The sequence below is a fragment of the Protopterus annectens genome, chromosome 3.part1, assembly GCF_019279795.1.
Source record: "Protopterus annectens isolate FY-2018-M chromosome 3.part1, PAN1.0, whole genome shotgun sequence".
Taxonomy (NCBI): Eukaryota; Metazoa; Chordata; order Ceratodontiformes; family Protopteridae; genus Protopterus; species Protopterus annectens.
Genome location: NC_056732.1, coordinates 553,192,326 through 553,213,751, shown reverse-complemented (window position 1 = coordinate 553,213,751; position 21,426 = coordinate 553,192,326). Strand labels below are relative to the sequence as shown.

The 21,426-nt window shown below is 45.1% G+C and overlaps 1 protein-coding gene across 1 annotated transcript in view; it reads left to right on the top strand.

Annotated features, from left to right (window-relative positions):
* EFHB (EF-hand domain family member B) overlaps window positions 1–21,426 on the top strand; it is a 511,923-nt gene that overhangs the window by 460,064 nt on the left and 30,433 nt on the right. The window lies entirely within an intron of this gene.

The following is a 21,426-nucleotide window of genomic DNA, read 5'->3' as shown; positions in this document are numbered from 1 at the left end:
CCATTAAGTACGAAAGAAGTAATTAGGGTCCTGGGGACCCAAGTTGACAGTAATCTCTCCTTTGACAACCACATTGCCAAAGTGGTTAGAAATACCTTCTATATAGCCCACCTTATCATGAAAGGATTCACATCTAGATCAAGGGAGGTCATTGTGCCCCTTTATTCATCCCTCATCAGGCCCATAATTGAATACAATGCCCCATTTGGGATGTACCTTACCTGACACCTGCAGCAACTAGAAAGACCCCAAAAGTACCTCACAAAGAGGATCATGGGACTCAAACAGATGCCATATGCTGCTCGGTTAAAGAAACTCCAGCTCTACTTAGTTGCATACCATCTACTTAGAGGCGATCTATGCCTGACGTATAAAGCCATGTCCAAAGCGGAATTAATGAGCATGCTCCACCTCAGAAAATCCAAATCCTTTAGAGCTACGTGCTCGAGGGACTTGAACCTCAGCACAGAAATAAATAGGACATGCTAGAGGGACAGATTCATAACCCAGAGGCTCCCTTCACTCTGGAATAGAATCCCAGTCCATGTTAGGCAGAGCCCCTCACTGACTCTCTTCAAGAGGAATATTGACGAGTGGATGGGAGATTGTAGGTTTACCCCGGGGATTACTTTGGTGTCACTACTAGACAGAGGCACAGTAAACTAACCTTAAAAAGGGCACAGTAAAATCAGTTCAGAGGGTGGCGAAAGCCAAACACACACTGGCTAGGCTTGTAAATGCCTTAGGGCAGATAGCCTAGTATGAACCTATGAACCTATGAACCTAAGTAGGGCATAGCTGAACAAAAGCCAACATGCTCATATTTGCTCTACTGGCCCTTAAGCAGTCTGGTCTGCTCAGTATGAAAATATAAAGCAGTGATGGACCTCAAACCCAGGATACTGTGCACTATAGTCATAGTACTGAACCACTAAACCATGACAGTAGTGCAGCGGTCAGCTTGTATGAAGAAATGTTGATAAGTCTATGCAAAGTATTCCATGGAAATCCAGCAGGCACAGCATAATCCCTGTCGAGTTATGACACAAAGGTGAGTCCCGCAGTAAGAATAGAACCTGACTTTCAACACACACAGTAGAAATGTTAATATCGGACATGTACACATACATCAACAAGTGTAGTGGACCTCAGACAGCAACATACTGAAAGGTCACACTGGGCATGCTCACACACTTGAATAAATGAGACAAATGTCAGGCAACAGAACACTGACAGTCTAAACTGGGCATGCTCACACACTTAGGCCATGTCGGAGTACAGCAGTGGGCCACACATATCAGGCAGTTGCATGTGTTAACCCAGGAACCTCTCACTATCCAGCAATCTGCCCCATGCACACAGTTATATGACAACAGACACATATATAAAATAGTGGAACCCTGTCATAATCAAATATGTTCTGCAGATACCTAAGTTGTTCATAGAAAGTGGGAAAGCAAAGACGATAAAACCTGCAAACAGTATCAGCAATAAACATTGTGCATCCTGAACATTATCATAGGTTCAGAGGTTGATACTAGGCTATCTGCTCTAGGGCATGTACAAGCCTAGCCAGAGTGTGTTTGGCTTTTGAAACCCTGTCAAAGTAGAACACTGTGCCTGTGAATAGTAGGTCACACAAGATAGCCCATTTACATTTAGTGTATTGTGCCTCTGTCTAGCAGGGACCCAGAAGATATCCCATGGGTAAACATATAATCACCCATCCACTTGTCAAGATGTCTCCTGTAGGTGGTCAGTGGGTGGCTCTGCCCATGTGAAACTGGGATTACAATCTGGAGTGAGTGGAGCCTCTGGGATAAGAATCTGTCCCTCCAGCATGTCCTATTAACATCTGTGCTGAGGTATATGTCCCTGGAGTGTGTAGCTCCAAGGGAGTCGGATATCCTGAGGTGGAGCATGTCCATTAAATCTGGGTCGGATATTTCCTTAAACTACAGCACACAACACATCCAAGTAGATGGTAAATGACTGAGTAGAGCTGTAGTTACTGTATCTGAACTGTGCAGGGTATCCGTGTGAGTCCCTACATCTGCTTGGTGAGGAACATTTGTGGCCATTACAGTTGCTGCAGGTGTCGGGTAAGGTACATCTAAAATGTGGCATTGTAACCAAGCATGGTCGTGATGAGTATAGGGGCACAATGACCTCACTTGATCAACATGTGAAACCATATGGGATAAGGTGGGCTATATAGAAGTTCTGTCTAACCACTTTGGCAACGTGAATGTCAAAGGAGAGTACGAACAAGTCATGTCCCCAAACCCCTAACAACTACTGCCGTATGTAATGGATTACTACCTATGTGGTAATGTGTGGGCATGTTGTTATTCCCAAAGGGGATGACTATGCAACTAATCGCATTTAGCTGTAGGCCATGGCTCAGGAACCAGTCATCCTATCTCTGTGAGACCCTGTTTGAGTATGCATGTGCCAGCTGGAGAGTTGATTATGGCACCCAGTTTGCAGTCATCTGCGAACATGGTCAGCCATATTCCTCCTGTGTTAGCCTGTACGTCACACAAATATATACTGAACAAGAGAGGTCCCAGGACTGAGCCTTGTGAGATGCCATGTGTAACTGGTGTATAGTCAGACATGGCACCTGCAATACTGAGCATGTGGGTGCTATCCCTGATCCAGGTAGCAATCCAACGTGTGAGATATGTGTCGATATCGACGCCGGTGAGCCTATGCATAATGACCGAGTGGGGTATTGTGTTGAAGGGTTGTGCAAGGTCCAGGCAGGCTGTGTGGACAACCGTCCCTACACTGATGGACCTGGTAACTGTTTAAAGAATACGAACAGGTCCAAGAGGCAAGATCTGCCCACAACAACGCTAAAATGTGTAGGACCCAATGTCTGTAGGTTCCCGATGTCTATGTGCATGAGTCCCATTACAATACGCTCCATAGCTTTGGAGAACAGGCTACTTAGCCTTATAGGCCAATATTGTCTGTGGTCCATTGTGGCAGCAACTCTGTGGAGTGGGACCACTATCTCTGTATGCCATTCCGTGGGTGCATATCCTGCAGTAACTCTGATATTGAACAGTGACATAATGTGAAGGTTACATCTGTCATGAAGCCCGTGTAAGACGCAGGCCGGGACACCGTCTGGTCCCATTGATGCTGTGTTGTCCACTGTGGGGAGGGCAGCACTCACCTGTTTATTTGTGATGTCAGGGAGGTTACACTCTGTTGGGATGGACAGTAGCTCCTTAGGGGGGATGGGGGGAGACATCTGCACTGAACCTGTTTGCCAGGATGTTGGCAATGTCTGTGGGTTCAGGGTATGTTTAGTCAGTATGCAGTAACTCACAACATATCACTGAGTGTCCACCCAGGTACCTGAATTAACTGAAGAAGGCCTTGTGTGTGTGTCTTACGTGTCTGGTGCAATTGTCCATTAGAAGCGGGCCTGACATAAATACATGAGTGATTGTAGCTGTCTGCTAGTACAGATCACAGATGCCTTCCCTGTCTGGGATTGTGCTCTATCATGTAGTAGCATCCTCCTTTCGTTGTATAGCTTATTAATGGCCGGGGTCTGCCAGACAGGTCCCCTGCCATTGGAGGAGTGAGTCTAGTTGTTATTTGGGATAGCACGATCCATGCAGTCCACTAGGTGTCCATAGAATGTGTATGTAAAGGATTCAGCAGTCTGAGCCATACTTACCACTGTCCCAGGGTCTCTGAAGGATACCACCTTGGTTTGGAAAAGTGTGACATTTGCTTTTGAAAGTTCACCAAGATTACCCAGGATGGTTGTGGGGACGGGATATGGATGTCCAGTGAGATAAATGTATGTTCTGACCTTACCAATGAGGGGTATATCTCAGGTGTGGAACATAGAGTCCCCATGTTGGTCATGTCCAATATGTTGTCCCCTCTTGTGGGTGTGGTGACCGGTTGTGCCATAGCATATGAGTTTACAAATAGTAGCAACTGTTGGGCGAGGGTGTTGGGGCCTGAGTACTATCCCCAGTCAATGTGTGGGTATTTGAAGTCACCCAATATAATGGTGTTTGGGGAGACCTTCATATTGTCCAGTGTTCCCAGGAAAGCCGAGTGTGGTTCCCGAGTTTGGGGGGGTGGTCTGTAGCAGGCAACAAACCAAAAGGCAGATTTGCACAATGTTAGGTGCATATGTATGGTCTGTGATGCTTTGTGCAGTGCTACCAACCCGGAGGTATGTGTATCTGTGATGTATATGGATACTCCCCCTATTTGTGTTGGCCATTCCGAGTTTTGTGGTCAGAAAGCATGGTATGAAATATAACCTGGTAGTGCTGGTGTGCATTTGGGAGCCTGAACCAGGTGTCTGTTAGTGCACAGATATCGCTATTGTCCATACTGAGGAGATTTCTGAGTGGGCGCAATTTGAGGGTAACACATCAGGTGTTGAGCAGCATTACCCTCAGTGTCATGTACTCTGTAATGTCTATGGAGGTGGGTTTGTCTTTTGAGCCCCGCTTAAAAAAGGCAGTATGGTGGTAGCAAGTGCCTTAGCCAGTATTCGAAATTCCAAGGGTGACAGGTGCAAGCTGTCCATAGGGAAGCTACGTGGCATGTCAAGCATGTCACCCTAGGCTGACAGACACTGTATCCCCTTTGAATGACACCAATATGTTAGCCAACTGTTAAACATGATCAGTTTGTTGGTATACTGTGACATCATACTTGGTGAGTGTAAGATGCTAGACAAGGTCAGGGTCATACTGGACTGGGCTACATGATCAGAGAGTTCCTCTATGTATCATGTCATGTGATCCAGGGAGGAACATCTGAGGTTGTATACACCAGCATGGACAATGATGGAGCCAGTCCTGTACTTGCTTTGGAGTGACCTGAGTGCATGTGTTATGTTGCAGATCCTGGCACCCGAGAGACAGCTCAAAGTGACTATTCCCTTGTTTGGTCTGGTGAGTGGGACGTCAGTGTGTCTGGCAATAAGTGTCACCTATTACAAGTGTATTAGGTGTATTGTTTAGACCGAAGGGCAGTGACTGTGTGGCACACTGACATTGTGAACTATGTGATATGTGGGTATTGTAGTGGGGTAGCAGTTGTTTGTGTGTCTGCTTTGGAGGTCTCTGCTGCTTAGGCAGAGTTTATGTAGAGCCTCCAAGTATGTTTATGTGTGATAATATGGTTTGATTGCTGTCGCTATAGGTTTATGTGAGACTGATATGTGGTGTGTGTCATGGGTCGAGAGAGCTCATCCTCCTGTATGTCAATATTGTTGCATCTCTGACATATATCTGAGTTTGTTGGGAGGAGGAGAGGGTTGTCTGTGTACATGAGGCAGATGTGACATTGTGTCAAAACCACAATATTCACTAGCTGGACTGGAGAGTACACACGAAACTGACCCCTGGATATGCCAGGATATTATGATGACATACTACGTAGCCTGATCACAAAGGATCAGTAGGGTGTTAAGTGTGTAAAAGAGTATAACAGGGATTACTGCTCAGGTTTGTTGGTGTTTTGTAAAGAGTAGCTGAGAAGGAGTCCAGACTGAATCATGACACCTCCTGCAGCTATGTCATAAATAGCAATGTACACTCATATATGTCCTGAGTCAGGGCCAACTGTACCTGACTGACAATGCCGACATTCTGTCAGACAGGCCCATATATACATACCCAACTCCCACTGACGATAGTCCCTGTCATCATACCAGGAGATATCACATGTAGAATGGCTGAACAGCTCCTCCCAAAGCCAAAAGCATGGCAGCAATTGGATTACATTGTTTCCCGATATGTGTCATGCATGAACTACAGAACAAACAGACCCTGCACCTGAACAGTCTGTTGAGCCTCACCCTTTCCACAGGATCTGGAACCATTGAATGTGTTACAGCAACATATGGCACTCCCCACAAATGTTGGTGCACAACACACCATGGGAAGTATAGTCCCATAAGCCTATGAAGTCTGATCTGCAAGGCCATGGAGTCCATCATGGTTGAAGTCATAAACAGAGCTATTGGAAGCTGACAAACACACAACCCTACCAACTGTGGTATGTTCATGTGCAGATCATGGTTCCCAAACATGCTAGACTGTTTGCAAGGTAGCCACCCAGGACTTACATTACTGAACAGAGCTACACATGTCCCACATACACTTTGAATAGCCCTTTATCAACATCCCAGACACATGTCGTATCCACAAAACCAACAATCTGTGCATAAATATGTGTTGACATATGAAAGAATGTCAATATGTCCACAGATAGATCACACAAGGTAAGAATTATGGGGGTCCTGTTCAAGCTGTTGACACCTGCCGACCCACGTGGCTCATTCCTGGGATTGCATAAAACAAAGTGTACACACATTACCATGTCCAGTCTGATGATGTCAGCATCCTACAAATATAGCAGGAGAAAAGAAACCACCCAGTAAAGCATATAGCATGCCTTGTTAATGTGTATCTTTCTAGTATCATACCATAGTTAGGTAGGGGTTTGAATCCTGCAAACGCTGACAGTGTGTGTGTGTGTGTGTGTATGTGTGGGGGGGGGTGTGTGTGTGTATGATTTCCTTTGAGAGGAGTGCCCTTTTTGGAGATTGGGAAAACACATTAAAAGAGGTACAGTCCTCTTTGGAAAGTCTGATGATGTCAGCATTCTACAAATATAGCAGGAGAACAGAAACCACCCAGTAAAGCATATAGCGTGCCGTGTTAATGCGTATCTCTCTAGTATCATAAAATACTTAGGTAGGAGTGTAAATCCTGCAAACGCTGACTGTGTGTGTTTGTGTGTAATTTCCTATGAGAGGAGTTCCAATTTTGGAGACTGGGAAAACACATTAAAAGAGGTACATTCCTCTTTGGAAAGTCTGATGATGACAGCATCCTACAAATATAGCAGGAGAAGAGCAACCACCCAGCAAAGCATATAGCGTGCCATGTTAATGCGTATTTCTCTGGTATCATAACATAGTTAGGTAGGGGTTTGAATCCTGCAATTGCTGAGTGTGTGTGTGACACAGTTGGTCAATGCAGTGTGGGTTTTGCTTTTACTATGGTATGACATATGATTAAAACAGTATGTGCATTGCACACATCAGGTATCTGCGTGGCAAATGATATGTGTACATGTAACCTCAATCAGTACATAGGTGTGAAGCCTGCATACTACATGAATACATTTGTTTCCTTTGACAGATTGTGCCGCTGCTTCTCAGATCGTAGGTCACATATGTATGTATGTGACAAGCCCGGCCACTGTAGTGATCTGTGGTCAAGGTCATCTGTGCCACACACACCCATGACAGGTACTATAGAGTACTGTGAGTGAGGGTACATGCCTGGGGTATATGTCAGACATGTTCATACACAACAACGACTGGCAATAATGGACAGCCATTATAGGTGTACAACAGCCCTGTGGATATGTATTCAGGCCCCTAATGTCTTATGTGACACACCGAGGGACTCCACAATACCTATGGATATGTGGACACCAAGGGACAGATGACATAACACATGGCTGTATGTACACATTGGTACCTGACATACATGTTGAGGGCTGCCACCTATGTGGTACTGTCGGGATAGTATGTATAGTAAATGTGGATGACTATGCCATAGTCGGCTTACTGCTATACAGCATGTATTGGACAACAGGTATCTGTCTGTATGATACCCTTGTGTAGGATATACGTCCCATCCAGGGAATGCATTGTAGGCCAATGCATGCATTTCCAGATGTGGATGGACATATCCCTAGTGTGTTTGCATGTACCTAAGAAGGCTATATGCCAAACAGGTGTGGTCCCAGGAACGGGTGGCGGTCAATACCACTGGTTACTGTTATAGTATAGTACCGGAAGGATCCAACTGTTACTGAGTTCCCTACAACTGTGTGTCATTTGTCAGGATATCATCTAATGATTGGTTATAGTCATGCTGTTGAGGTTGTGTATACTACCAGACTGCAAATCATTGACAGATATTAACAGTGTCACCCACAGCATAGTGTCAACCCATGTCATACATACATGTTTACCCATGTTAGTATATATTTGTAGTAGAATGCATACTGGCCATCGAAAGATACTATGAGATGTTAACAATGTGTACAACAGGGTATGTCACACGTCCCATGTGTCCACTATGCACGTACATGCAGACAGTGCGTACCCACCATGTTCACAGATGTACACCTGCTAATCTGTAATGCACACATCACACATGTACTGTCCACTCACTAACACATGCTGGCAACACTGTACACTTCAGCCAAGTGGCACATGGGTGGACAATACATACTCAGACCTAACACTGGTGTAAACAATGCTACATTGACAATCAGAGCTGTGATGCATAATGCCTGCTCAGATATACCTACAAGGATATCATTACACTTTCCTGTTGTCAACTTGCTAACATTGCTACACTGCTATAATGTCACCCTGTGCATCAGAACCATGTTAGCCTGTTCCTGCATCAATGTTACAGATGACAGGAGGTGGCACAGGTGTCATCATATGCACAGGGTGTGTTGTTGGTTTGCCAGAGCCCGACATTGACCCATCCAATCGACATGCCTGTGTGTGTGTGTGTGTGTGTGTGTGTGTGTGTGTGTGTGTGTGTGTGTGTGTGTGTGTGTGTGTGGAACAACAGTACAGCATGGGCCAATGTTGATGTAATGTCTGTGTGTTTGTGTGAGCCCTAGTTGTTTAGTTAATGTGTGTGTGTGCATGCACACAGCTCTGCCATGTGGCTGCCATATACTGGAGGTTGTGGGACAGCCACAGACTGTACCTGCTAGGCTGTACAGATCACTGTCTCTGGCCACGGACACGGTACCTGTGCCTGGCAGCGGTGCTACGGGCAGTATCGGGTACCAACCCTAACTGGGTACTATCATCAGTGGCAGAGGTATGATGACTGGACCCATGTCCCTGCTGGGACTGGCCAGAGCCACGTGCACGTGGTCTACTAGGATGGTCAATGGACAGGCCAGCCCCAGCATTGCTGGGGCTGGTACTGCCACTACGGGAGCGGCTGTGATCTGTGTGCTATCTGAGATGACTGCCAGCTGTTGCTGTTGCTGGCATGCGTACGCGTCGACGTCTCAACCATCCTGCATGGTCCTGGCTCATGGAAAACACATTGTGGAGGGCATCTAATGTCTCCCCCCAATGTCTATCAATGACCTCGGTGTAATTCCGGTTGGCACCGGCATGGTCACGGATGCTGTCATTGATAGCGGTGTAATGGGCCCTCTGCGCCCTTAATCCCTGTCTGGTGTACCATTCCATACATGCCTGTGCCTGCATTACAGCCCAGAACATACTGGAGGTTGTAATACCTCTGGGGGCATGTCTGCCAGGGGCAATACGACCAGTGGTGCTCCCCTGAGAACCCCTGGGCATCCGCCTATGTGGTACCATTCCAGGAATCCGGCTATGGCTGCTGTGAGGGGATGCAAGTGCCATGGGTACCACACTCTCCTGGTCAATGCCAACTGTATGCTGTCCCTCGGCTAAGGCCATTGGTGATGAGGGATGTATTGGCAGTATGAGTGTGCGCATAGATGGGGTTGAACGCTGTGTACTGTTGATTGGTGGACCAACGACAGACCCTGTCAAACCTTCCTGTGCCAGAATACATGTCTCATCATCTCCACTATTAGTGGCAGTGACTTCAGGTTCCCTGCTGCTTTCAGCCACCCCAAACTCAGCACCTGTGAGAGGAAGACAGGAAACACACTTTACAATCTGTACATGATGTTATCACACATGCGCACATGCACACATGCACACATGAACACATGCACACATGAACATATGAACACATGCACACATGCACACATGCACGCATGCACGCATGCACACATGAACAATGAACACATGCACACATGCACACAAATACACTCCTCACTACAGCACATACACACACACACACCAGCAATCCAACACATATTCAATAGTGGGTGAAGGTGGGTGACAGTATCACAAGGCAAACAGTCACCTCACACGTGTAAGCATGCAGAATATCTGTTACTCAAGACCATGCAGTGCAAGTGTAGATGGCCCTATTTAATGACATTATACATGGCTTTGATGCATGTGTGTAGCTGTTCAGTGATTGGCTACACCCTGGAACACAATGTGTACATGGACACACCATTGCTGTGCAAGTTTTATCAGCTCTGCAATGTCCTGTGCACCATCACTCACAGGTATACATACCATGGCTGCATGTGTTATCTGTGTGACACATAGATTGCCATTTGTGATTACAGTGTCTGTGCCCATAGCAGATAATAGTGGGCACAGGTGTAGCACATGCATGCTATGTACACACACGGGATGAGTGGTGCATGTAGACGTGAAGGAATCCCAGTGCTCAACATGGCCATTGTACAGTGGTTATGGTGAGTGTGGGACATATTGCAGATATGTCGGTGCCAGCCATGACATGGCATGCTACACGACTGCAACATTAAACACCACACATATCCAATGTGTGTCATGTGACCTATACACCCAGTAGCATTCCAGGACATATATGTGACACTTTGTACAGATGGTGACTGCTGTGCATATTGTGTATACTGGCATATGTAAGCACACACACAACATGCTATGCATATTGTGTATAGGTGCATATGTTTGCACACACACAACATTGATGTGCAAAGCAGTGACTGCTATGTGTAGTACTGTGGTCACTGTAACTGGATGGGGTGTAGTACCATGTGCCATCATCATCATGCATCTTGTGGTCACTCACGGCTACTAATGTGTGACAGACCACCGCCTAGCATGCTGTACCTGAACTGCAGTGCCGTGGCTATGTTCACAATTACACAACCACTTTGTACATGGGTGTGAGAGGTGCCCAATAGGGAGCATTGCCTAACATGACTGTGTTATGTGTTGAAGAGTGTTGCACAGCCCCATGATAGGCCTCTACCCCTGAGGTACATCATGTGTGTGTGGATGACATGTGGGATACTGAAGTGTGACCTTACAGCGGGTGTGTGGTAATGCCATATGTAGCATGTTTTTGTGTACTGCATATTATAAACCGTGTTATGTTGTGTACAGCTGTAGCAACTATGCCTATCCAATGTGCAGTACGGTGTTGCCACAACTGTGTCTGATGCGCTGTGTATTGCATGTCATTGAGGCAGCTACTGACATTACTGAGCTGTGCAACGTCTTACAGCAAACATGCATGGTATGCATTATGCATAGGTGTGTTACGTGTACATGGTCTACACCTCACCTATGACATGCACATTTCATTACCAACATTGCAGTTATACCGCACTCACCTGCATGGATCGTCTGCCCTGCTGTCACACCAGAGGGACCTACGAGAATATGAGAGAGTTCATCAGTGGCCACAACTGTGGCATTGCTACAGTGGGTATGCTAAACTACAGTAGAACAACAGTCAACAGTCACAGGTGTAGAGATAATATTCCAAATATCAGTATTGCACAACACTAGGCAGCACAACTGCTAAACACACAGTACACATCTCACGCAGACATAATCTAACAATACAGTTAACTGTAGTCTACAGATAGGACATGTTACCTGCTCGCTCCATGTGAACATGCTGGGTGGGTCTGGCCTCCATGACAACGCATGTCAGAGGTAGTTGCTGCTGTTGTCCAGGAGCCACCATGCTTAGGAGCAGCTCCTCCACTCTGGTGAGGGGGGGATGTATGGCCACCCCACCACCTGTGGCAAGATGTTGTCTTTGGATATCAGACGCATGTTGCCGGACATATCTAATTAAATCACTGCAGTGATGGCGTACCTGCTCATATGTCTAGTTATGCATGCCTATGTCATTTACCCAACGAACAAGATCCTGCCACAGTGCAGTCCACTCCTGCTGGTGATGGCTGCTTCGGAAAAACAGCATTGTGTACTGCTGCACCAGGCTTTGCAAAATCTCATCTTCCTCCGCTGCTGTGTACGATGGGTTGCGTTGGTGGGCCATCTGGCTGAAAAAGATATGAACAATATGTGTGAGCAAGTCCTGTGACACACTTTAGACCTTTAACCACAGATATCACTTTACTGACATTTATACCATCCATTTGTCTGTCAGAGGTTACACACGTTCAATACCACATATTGGTTCTCAGGCCACAACTGACTAACAGTGCCTGGCACACTCTATATATCACACCACTGTACAACAGTACCCGGCACACTGTTTGTGACACAATGCACAACCTCGACACAGGGGTATATATCACGCCAATGCACGAACAGAGATGTCATCCATTGCAATGAATGTAAAGTACAGTTACAGTAGTACCAGTCAACCACCCTAGTCATTGATGCCATAGCCCTGCCTAACATATGTGTACAGTTGTTACTATAGGTGGAATACTGCTGTAACAGAGTATATATGTTGCTGGATACACACGTATACCCTGTAACTCACATATGATTGCAGCCATGGTACAGGCATAATTACACACACATCAGACAAACATACAATGCACCACTGTATGCCAACACAGATGAGCATTACCTGTGTACCATACAGTACTGTGTGCCACTACTTACAAACCCTTATGCCTGAGATTTGTCCTCTGTGCAGACTATGGAAACACACAAGACAGTGTTTCCAAGCAATGTGAACACACACCATACTGTGCTGTTTAGGCCTACAGCTTCAGGTAGTACTACAGTTCATATGGGAGTTGGATTCACCAGCAGTACCACTCATTAAGCATACATGTATTGCTTTAGCCTACAATGAGACACCACAGTCATCAACAAGGAACTACGTCACATCGTATGCCATACTACTATGTCTGCCTAACAGTACAGTACACATCTTTTGCTGGCGTCACAGCTAGGATAGACACTACCATGTCAGATACAACTTCACACTAACCTATCTCACCTTTACAGACCTTGCACACATTCAGCATCACACTTATTCAACCTCACATAGCAGGTATTGCATTGAGTATATGTGTGAATGCATAGTGTCATAGGTAGGTAATATGCTATTGAGCCTAGGGCCTACAGCAGCCTAGCCATATGCTACCCTGGCCTTTGACACACATGTACTTTGATTTCACTTGCCCCTGCCAACCAGAACCACAGAGGGGGTTCCTGGGGTGTATTACCAATCTCCCAAACAATCATCAGGGGTATTTATGACAACTGCTAATGAGGAGCCTTGTTTGCTATTGCTAGATGGTCTATTCCAGTGTATGGCATATCTCTGAGATAGGAACCTATCCCTCCAGCATGTGCTGTTTAGTGAGCTGACGAGGTTTAGGGCCCTAGACCATGTATCCCGGAGGGATTGTGATATGTTGCCATGGTGGTTGTCACCCAGCTTGTGACATACCTCTGTATGTCCGGCAGAGGTCACCTCTGTGTGGCCGGTATGCAATACAGTCTCAATGTGGTTTTGTGAGTCAGCCTGCATAGGGCATCTGTTTGCGGCCAGTATTACCCTTTGTGAGGTATGTCTGTGGCCTTTCCACCTGCTGTAGTTGTTATGTGAGGTACATACCACACAGGGTATTGTGATGAGTAGAGGGGAACACTGACCTATATTTCCCTAGATGACACACCTGTTGTCATGACACATACCACACAGACAAATTACAGGTCTAGTGTGGCACTGTCTTTATCAAAGAGGTGGCTACTGTCCACCTGTGTCCCATGTTCCCTTATCACACCTTCGGTGTTGGGTAGATCTCTACCTATGTGGTAGTTAATGGGTACAGTGTTCTGGAAAGGAGGAATGGCACTGCAGTATCAACACTTCTCTACAGTCCATGCCTTGGTCACCACACACCTGTTGCAGTACATATGGCCCCATGTCTCTCTCTATATATGTGTATATATATATATATATATATATATATATATATATATATATATATATATATATATATATATATATATATATACATATCTATACACATACATGTACACATCCATTGCTGTACACATAGATGTACATATAGGCACATATACAGTCCACCTTTCATGGTGGGGATATCACTTATGCGACAGTTGTGGGATGTACAATTATGTGATTATATTGCACAGTGTTGCGCAGAATGCATGTGGGTGTCCTCGGCCCATGTAGCTTTAGCAGGCCTCACTGGCTGTAACACAGCAGATCTGACAAATCAGTCCCACAGCGTTTAACCAGCACATGACATATATCAGTACTGCATGCTGTTTTCTATGCCACACACTACGACCTACATAGATATATGCACATAACAACCGTCAATGACAGATATCTGTCCACCCTTCACTAACAGTTGCAGTATGTCCCTTGCCCTATGCACATGTGCAGATACAGATAGATACGTACTGCTGCCACACATGGATGATTTGCAGTGTGTAGAGTACTCTTCAGGAACATCTACTACATGCCAACACATACATATGAGTTACATACCTTACCTTTGTATTTCCCTGCTCCGTCTGTTACAGTTTTGTAGTTTTTTTTTTTTTTTGGTTGTTTGTTTTGGGTTTTCTCCCTCTGTTTCTGTTTCTGTCTCTGTTGTCTGTGTCTCTGTCTCTCTCTCGCTCTCGCTCTCTATCTCCCTGTACCTGCAATGATATTATTGCATGTGTGGACAGCAGGTACAGCCTGCTTTTCTAGGTATCTGCACTTGTGTATGTGACAGCCTCTGCACCAACTACTGCCCACCATTCAGTAATTGCATGCAGCCTGCTGTGTGGTGATTGCATTACTCACTGTGATTGCAGCCCACTGCTATAAAATGCTAGGTGAGGTAGGCATAGCCTTTTCAGCTTTCCAAGGTGGGGCCCAGCTTGTTTGCTTTGGACACCGTTGTGTCAGTCAGAAGGTTGGTATATGTCTCTTATCTGAAGCTAGGGTTGTAGCCAGTGATATGCATGTTGTACTCAAACCTGAATGTTGCTGCTTCCAGTACACACTTCTCAGTGTAGACGTGTACTTACCCCTCCAAATGCTAACACAGGATACATGGGAGTATGTACTTTCTTTCTGAATTAGACATTTAACTGCCATACAAATGTGGTTATTGCACTGTATTCCTGTGGCGCATGCAGTGTTTGTGAACTGCTATACTGCAATTATTACGTTACTCACTTCTGAACAGTTTGTGGTTTGTTTGTGTTGACATTAGCACAGGCTGCTCAACACAACTGGACATATTTCAGTACTGAGTATGCCTACCTACACCCTGGTTTTTGCCTGAATACACAGGTGTGTTGTACCTTTGGGTAGGGGTGCAGAACTGCAAAGATCATTTTTTATTATCATGTGAGGTTTATCTTGCTGAAGATACAGGGTTGCTGTGTACCTGTTAGTCTATCAAGGCAAGTAGTCAGTCTGCGTAGCTCCCACCTGTGGACATATCCAGTTGGTAGCTAGAGGTTAGCCTATTATACTTTGTGCACCACACCAGTCTTTTCAGCACTGGCACATTGGCATTGTCACAGTTGGTTGCTAGCAGTACATGGCTACATCCTGTGATATTTCTGTGTTGTACCCCTACATAAGGGCATGCTTGTGGAACTCCTTCCAAAGCTATTTGCAGAGTGTGTAACAGCAGTAATGCTGATATGCCTGTGTGTTTCTGCCTCTGCCAGGCCTCAGATACTCTCAGGTATATATTTGAACGGCCTCAGTGAAAGGTACATATAAGTGAGATACACCTGCAATATATTACAGACATATTGCAGTTGAGGCTTTCTTAGGAATCAGAGCATATGTATACCTACACCTTTTCTGATGTGCAAGCAGTGTCTACTCTCACCTATTGACATTATTCATTATGTGTGATTCCACACTTGTCTGCCTAAAGTTAGTACTTTTCAGAGTGATTCAGTGGGGCACAGCTAACATTTGTTTACAAATCAGGGACATCCCTGTAAAGCAGTCACAGTTGGGATGTCTGGCCTCTGCCCTATTCAACTTTGCCAGTATTTATCCTGGTCTGATACTGTGTGGTGTTTGTAAGGTGCTACTGTAACATTATTCCCTGCTTGGATGGCTGGTTCTCTTTTCACAGTCATGTCATGCAATTCCACAACAACTGCTGGTAAAGACCCACAGAACAGGATTTGTGTTATACCATTCCTAATTTCCATTTACATTCCCTCATTGTAATGCATGATATATTTATTTCAGCACCAAGTTATTTGTATATCTGCTGTGGCTTAGTGGTAATTCATGCAGTCTATTGTGTCAATGGTCTGGGGTTCGAGACTGACAGAGGTCTTTTCTTTTGCTGCTGAGCAGAACAAGGGCCCTTCCATAGAGTGACTAAGGCACTTTTAAGCAGTTGTAAGCGGGTTTGCTTGGGTTTGCGTGACACTTAGCGATGCTTAGCTAAGTGCACACATGCGCACACTCGCTTAAACCTGCTTACTACCGCTTAAAAGTGCTTACTCCCGCTAACCCCCGTGCTAATTTCTTTTAAAGAAATGAAAATGGGGAGATAGGAAAGTGGTGAAAAAGGGGGCACAAAGAGGGACAGACAGTAGGTAAATAAGCTCAGGATGTGCAGGACGGGTGTAGGGAAGGTCCATAGCTGCCCATTTTCTTACCAGCAACAGCTGTGCATATGCAATAAATTTGGAGTAAATTTTGAAACCATCCACCCCTGGGAGAGGGGTGAGGGCAACAAAGTATGTTGTACTGCCAATTATAATCAGTTTAAATGTCCAATGGACATGTGTGCGAAATGGGCAGCTATGTATGGGGTGTAATTTTTTTGTGGGTACAGATTGCCATTTTTTTTTTTTTTCAGGTGAGAGTGATAAGTGAGGTAGAGGAAGTAGGTATGTTCGGGAAGGTAGGTTGGGGAGATAAACAGACAAGACACATACAGGGGAGGTGTATGACACATGGGGTGGGTGAACACAATTGATGGGGTCAGATGTTTGGAAATCGCAAGCCCATGAGCCCACAAATGGTAACAGTGGAACTGTGATCCCCAACCATAGGCAGTCACCACTGCACCTTCACAGTCCCGAGGGTGGCTGTGCTGGGGGCTGCGTAGGACAGGCAGGCTCACCCATGAGACGCGCCACTCTCGCCTTGAGCTGGCATAGGGGATCAGCGACTGAACGCTGGATCTCCCTACGCACCACAGCCCGGACCCTTCGAAGGGTGACAGGTGGCCCTTCTCCACCCACGCTTGCACGGGGGGGGGCGAGCCCCATCCCTTGCAGCGCTTCCACCCGAAGGTGGCACAGGACCAACGGAGGAGGGGAGCCCGGGCTGGGCACCTGACCTGCTGGTGCCAGGTGCACTCGCCAGCTGAGGAGGGACAGGTGGGTCCACTGGGACCGGCCTTCCCATACGTTCTGTGATTAGGTGTGTTTAATTACAACATAAACAACAGCATTCCAGATTAGTTGTAACAGCATGCAGTAATATTCCCATTAACCCAACACACCAAGGTTCCAACAGTTGAACAGCAAGCATAACACATGCATATACTGAACGAGAGTGGATATTCCAACAGCATGCAGGGATGTTTGGTAGCAACAGGCCACCATGATTGTGGTGTTTGAACAGGGCACATGCATCAACATGAATGCAAATATTTATAGAACAATAGGACATATGTCCCAACAAATATTTAAGATTACACATACCCAGTGAGGTGTGGAATTGCATGGTTTATGCACATACAGTAGAGTGTAGGAAAAAACCTTGATTAACATCTTATAATTACTTTTAGTCTACACTACATTCCTAGTGACTGCAAGTGTATATCCCCTACATGTATTATTACACTTGCCACCATGCATTAGGTTGTGTAATGGGTTTGGCTAGTTCAATATATGCCTGACCTATATCTGACATACTAACTGTCCAAGATGCAGATGTTACTGCTACATATTCCTTGATTGCATTTATATTTCTTTATCTACATATCTGGATGTTTTCACATGACATTTTCACTTCAGTTTGTACAGAACTCTGCCTTTCTTGACACACACTCACATTTCTGGGGAACAAATTAATATGCTACTCATGTGCCAGATTTACTTATGCATGCCAGCCAGTAACTGACTGTTGAGAACTGTATATATGCTTCACAGCTACTAGCACTTCCATCACCTACTTTATATGGGACTGCACAACTCTGGGTTGCCAGCACTTTTTAAAACAGTACTATTTGTATAATGCAAGGGTACAACAACATTTCAAACTAAGTGACACAGACACACTCCGGGCTTTAGACCTTTATTAATGACATTACACACTTTTCCACAGGCTCACTCCTTTATTTGTTATAACGGTGTATATGGAAGACATATTCAAGACATATTATACCTTTATTAATAGGTTAGAACACTCTTTTTCAGGCTCACCACTTATTTTATATGACAATACCTGCAGAGATATTATTCCGGACATCTGTTACCTTTCTTAATGGGTTACTACACTCTTTTTCTGGCTCTCTGACTTTTTTATCTGACAGTACATGCAGAGGACTTATTCAGGCCATTTTATGGCTGTATTATTGGACTACAACACTTTATTTCATGCTCTCTCCCCTATTTTATATAACAATACATGCAGAATAATCACTAACCTGCCTGGTGGCACAGCCTTAGCAGCCTATCTGCATAGGCTTGTTGATTCGCAGCACGGTCACCTGCAGCTGTAAAGTAAATAAAGGGATATTTGACATACCTATCCATTATACAGAATCAATTATCAATTCTTACATACTGCATTCCATGGCTACCTACTCAGTTGTGGGGCATCCTGCATCCCACGGGCCTCCTGTATCCATTGGTTCAGGTGGTCCTGCTTCCGTCTCTTCAGGTCTGGATGGTGGTGATGGACCTGCTCACCAGTCCGAGGAATGCCTGTGACACTGGTGAGGTCATGAGCTAACCGGTTCCAAGCCTCTGCCTTGTACTCCGTCCCTTGGAACTGGCCCTGCAGGAGTCTTGACTCATGACGGTGGACAAGGAGCCAAACCATGTATTTTGACTCCTCGATGCCCCAACATTGCGCTCGGAAGCGCGTACCCTCTCCAGCACCAGCCATTCTAACTGCAGATGTGAGCTACAATCAGTTATGGCGAGTATTCCCGCCTATGGGGCTTAAATATGCCATATTTCCCACACTTTTTAGTGATTGGCCATTTTTGAAAATTCTTGGCTGACTGCAGACCTGTTTAGTAATGGTTAATCTACCATTACTAAGTATATGTATGCTAACAGTGGCTGTTTCTTCTAAGTTGTCATGGCTTAATGTACTTTGATTATGATGTACAGAGTCCTGGGCTCGAACCTTGTCATTCATTTTATTTTCATACTGTCCAGACAGGCTAGGGGGTGTGGCTGCATTTAAGCAACTTTGCTCTACGTTGCTCCACGGTGCCCTACGGTGCCCTGGTTGGCGCGGCACGCTTGTCCGCGCAAACACATTGCACTGGTTAAAGTGCTATTTCGCTATGGGCACCTCTATTGCACTGGGTAAAGCTCTCTTACATTTTGGGCAAATCTATTGCGCTGGGTAAAGTGCTCTTAAACTTTGGGCACCTCTATTGCGCTGGGTAAAGCACTATTAAACTATGGGCAACTCTATTGCGCTTGTTAAAGCGCTGCTTAACTGCAAGCACTTATATATCAGGATCCTTTAAAAATATATATTTTGTTCACTGATACATTGGCCATTTCATTGCTTTTTACTAATATTTTAATCATATTTGTCAGGTATTATTCCATATACTGATTTAAAACATAAATAAGAAGGGGAGTGGTGGGACTCGAACCGTGAATGCCTCTTCTTTGTGCAAATGCTCTACCATTACGCTATTGCTATTTGGTGTGATTTGCATAAACATTCATTCTTATGCTCTTCCATGTCAGAATTGCTAACTACAGCTAAGCAATGAGCACACCCGCGCACTCACACACAAATACGGGCAGCTATTTCGGGAATTTAAAAAAAAATAAAATTAATGTTTTACTTTTTATAACTGTGCTGGGGGTTTACAATGTCAGGGAGTGTGGTGTTGGGTGCAAGGACATTTGAGCGGACTCGCTCTTGTGCAATTTCATTTTACTTTTCCAAACCTTGCAGGGGCGTGGACATTTAGACTGCTTGGCAGTTGGACACGCCCCCTGCTTTCCTACACGGTCCGTGTAAGACTTATGGTTGAGTCAGCGTGCCCTCATGAATATTCATGGCATGCTGATGTCATACCGTTCAACTGCAGCCTCCGAGTAAGACTTATTAAGTCTTACACGGAGGATTCGTGAATCCGGGGGAACGTTTATTTTCCTTATTGTTATAGGTGTCTATGAACAAAGATCCGGGAATGGACAAAGTCAGGAAACCCCAACATGATTATCCCCTTTTGTGGAACATAAATCCAAGACAAAAGCACTTCTGATTCCACTAGAGAACTGTATCACTGAGGAAAAGAAAGTACACAAAGGCAATAAACTTGAGCAGAACACAACCCATAAGAAAAAATCCAAAATCAAGCACACAGCATACAATGCTATCATACTTAAAATAACCCCCTTCAATTATAATGGCTCAAATACTCACATCACTGGTCGCATATGAGCAGCAAGGTCATTTGAACTGCTACACTGAAACTGCAGATGTGATTCCACTGACCAGCACTAAATACAACTCTGACCTCTTGAGCATATGATCAAACAACTTAAGCTACAAATGACAAAGAGATATATAGGTTTGTGATACAAACTTCATTTATATGTCAATGCCATGAGAAAACCATAGAAACCTAAGCCTTAGAAAATTGAGAAGCATATACACACACACACGCACACAAACACACACACACACACACACACACACACACACACACACACACACACACACACACACACACACACACACACACACACACACACACCACACCACACACACACACACACACACACACACACACACACACACACACACACACACACACACACACACACACACACACACACACACACACTTACTTTTCCTCTGTGTTCACTGACCTGTTATGTGTTTTATCCAAAATGATCCTTTCTCCATGTTCGTCTAGAACAGCAAGTGCTCATCTCTTTCACCCTCCATAAAATCCCAGCTCACTCTACTCCAATGTTTAAATATGTGTGCATTGTACTAAAGATGCACGTACAGACACTACTAGGGATGCATTCTCCTAGTGCCTGTAAAGAAGAAATGTAACACACACGGAGTGCAAGAAGTGTAAGTTTTGTGGCAACCCCCCTTGCCAGTGGACCACCCAGCTAAAGGACCCCCAAGTCAGCAGAGCCCTAGGCAACTGGTTAGGTTGTCTAATGCTTGAACCACCACTGGGTGGCAAGTATTTATGTTTACAGCATTTGGGTTTTGAAGTATCATATTGGAGTCATGTAATATA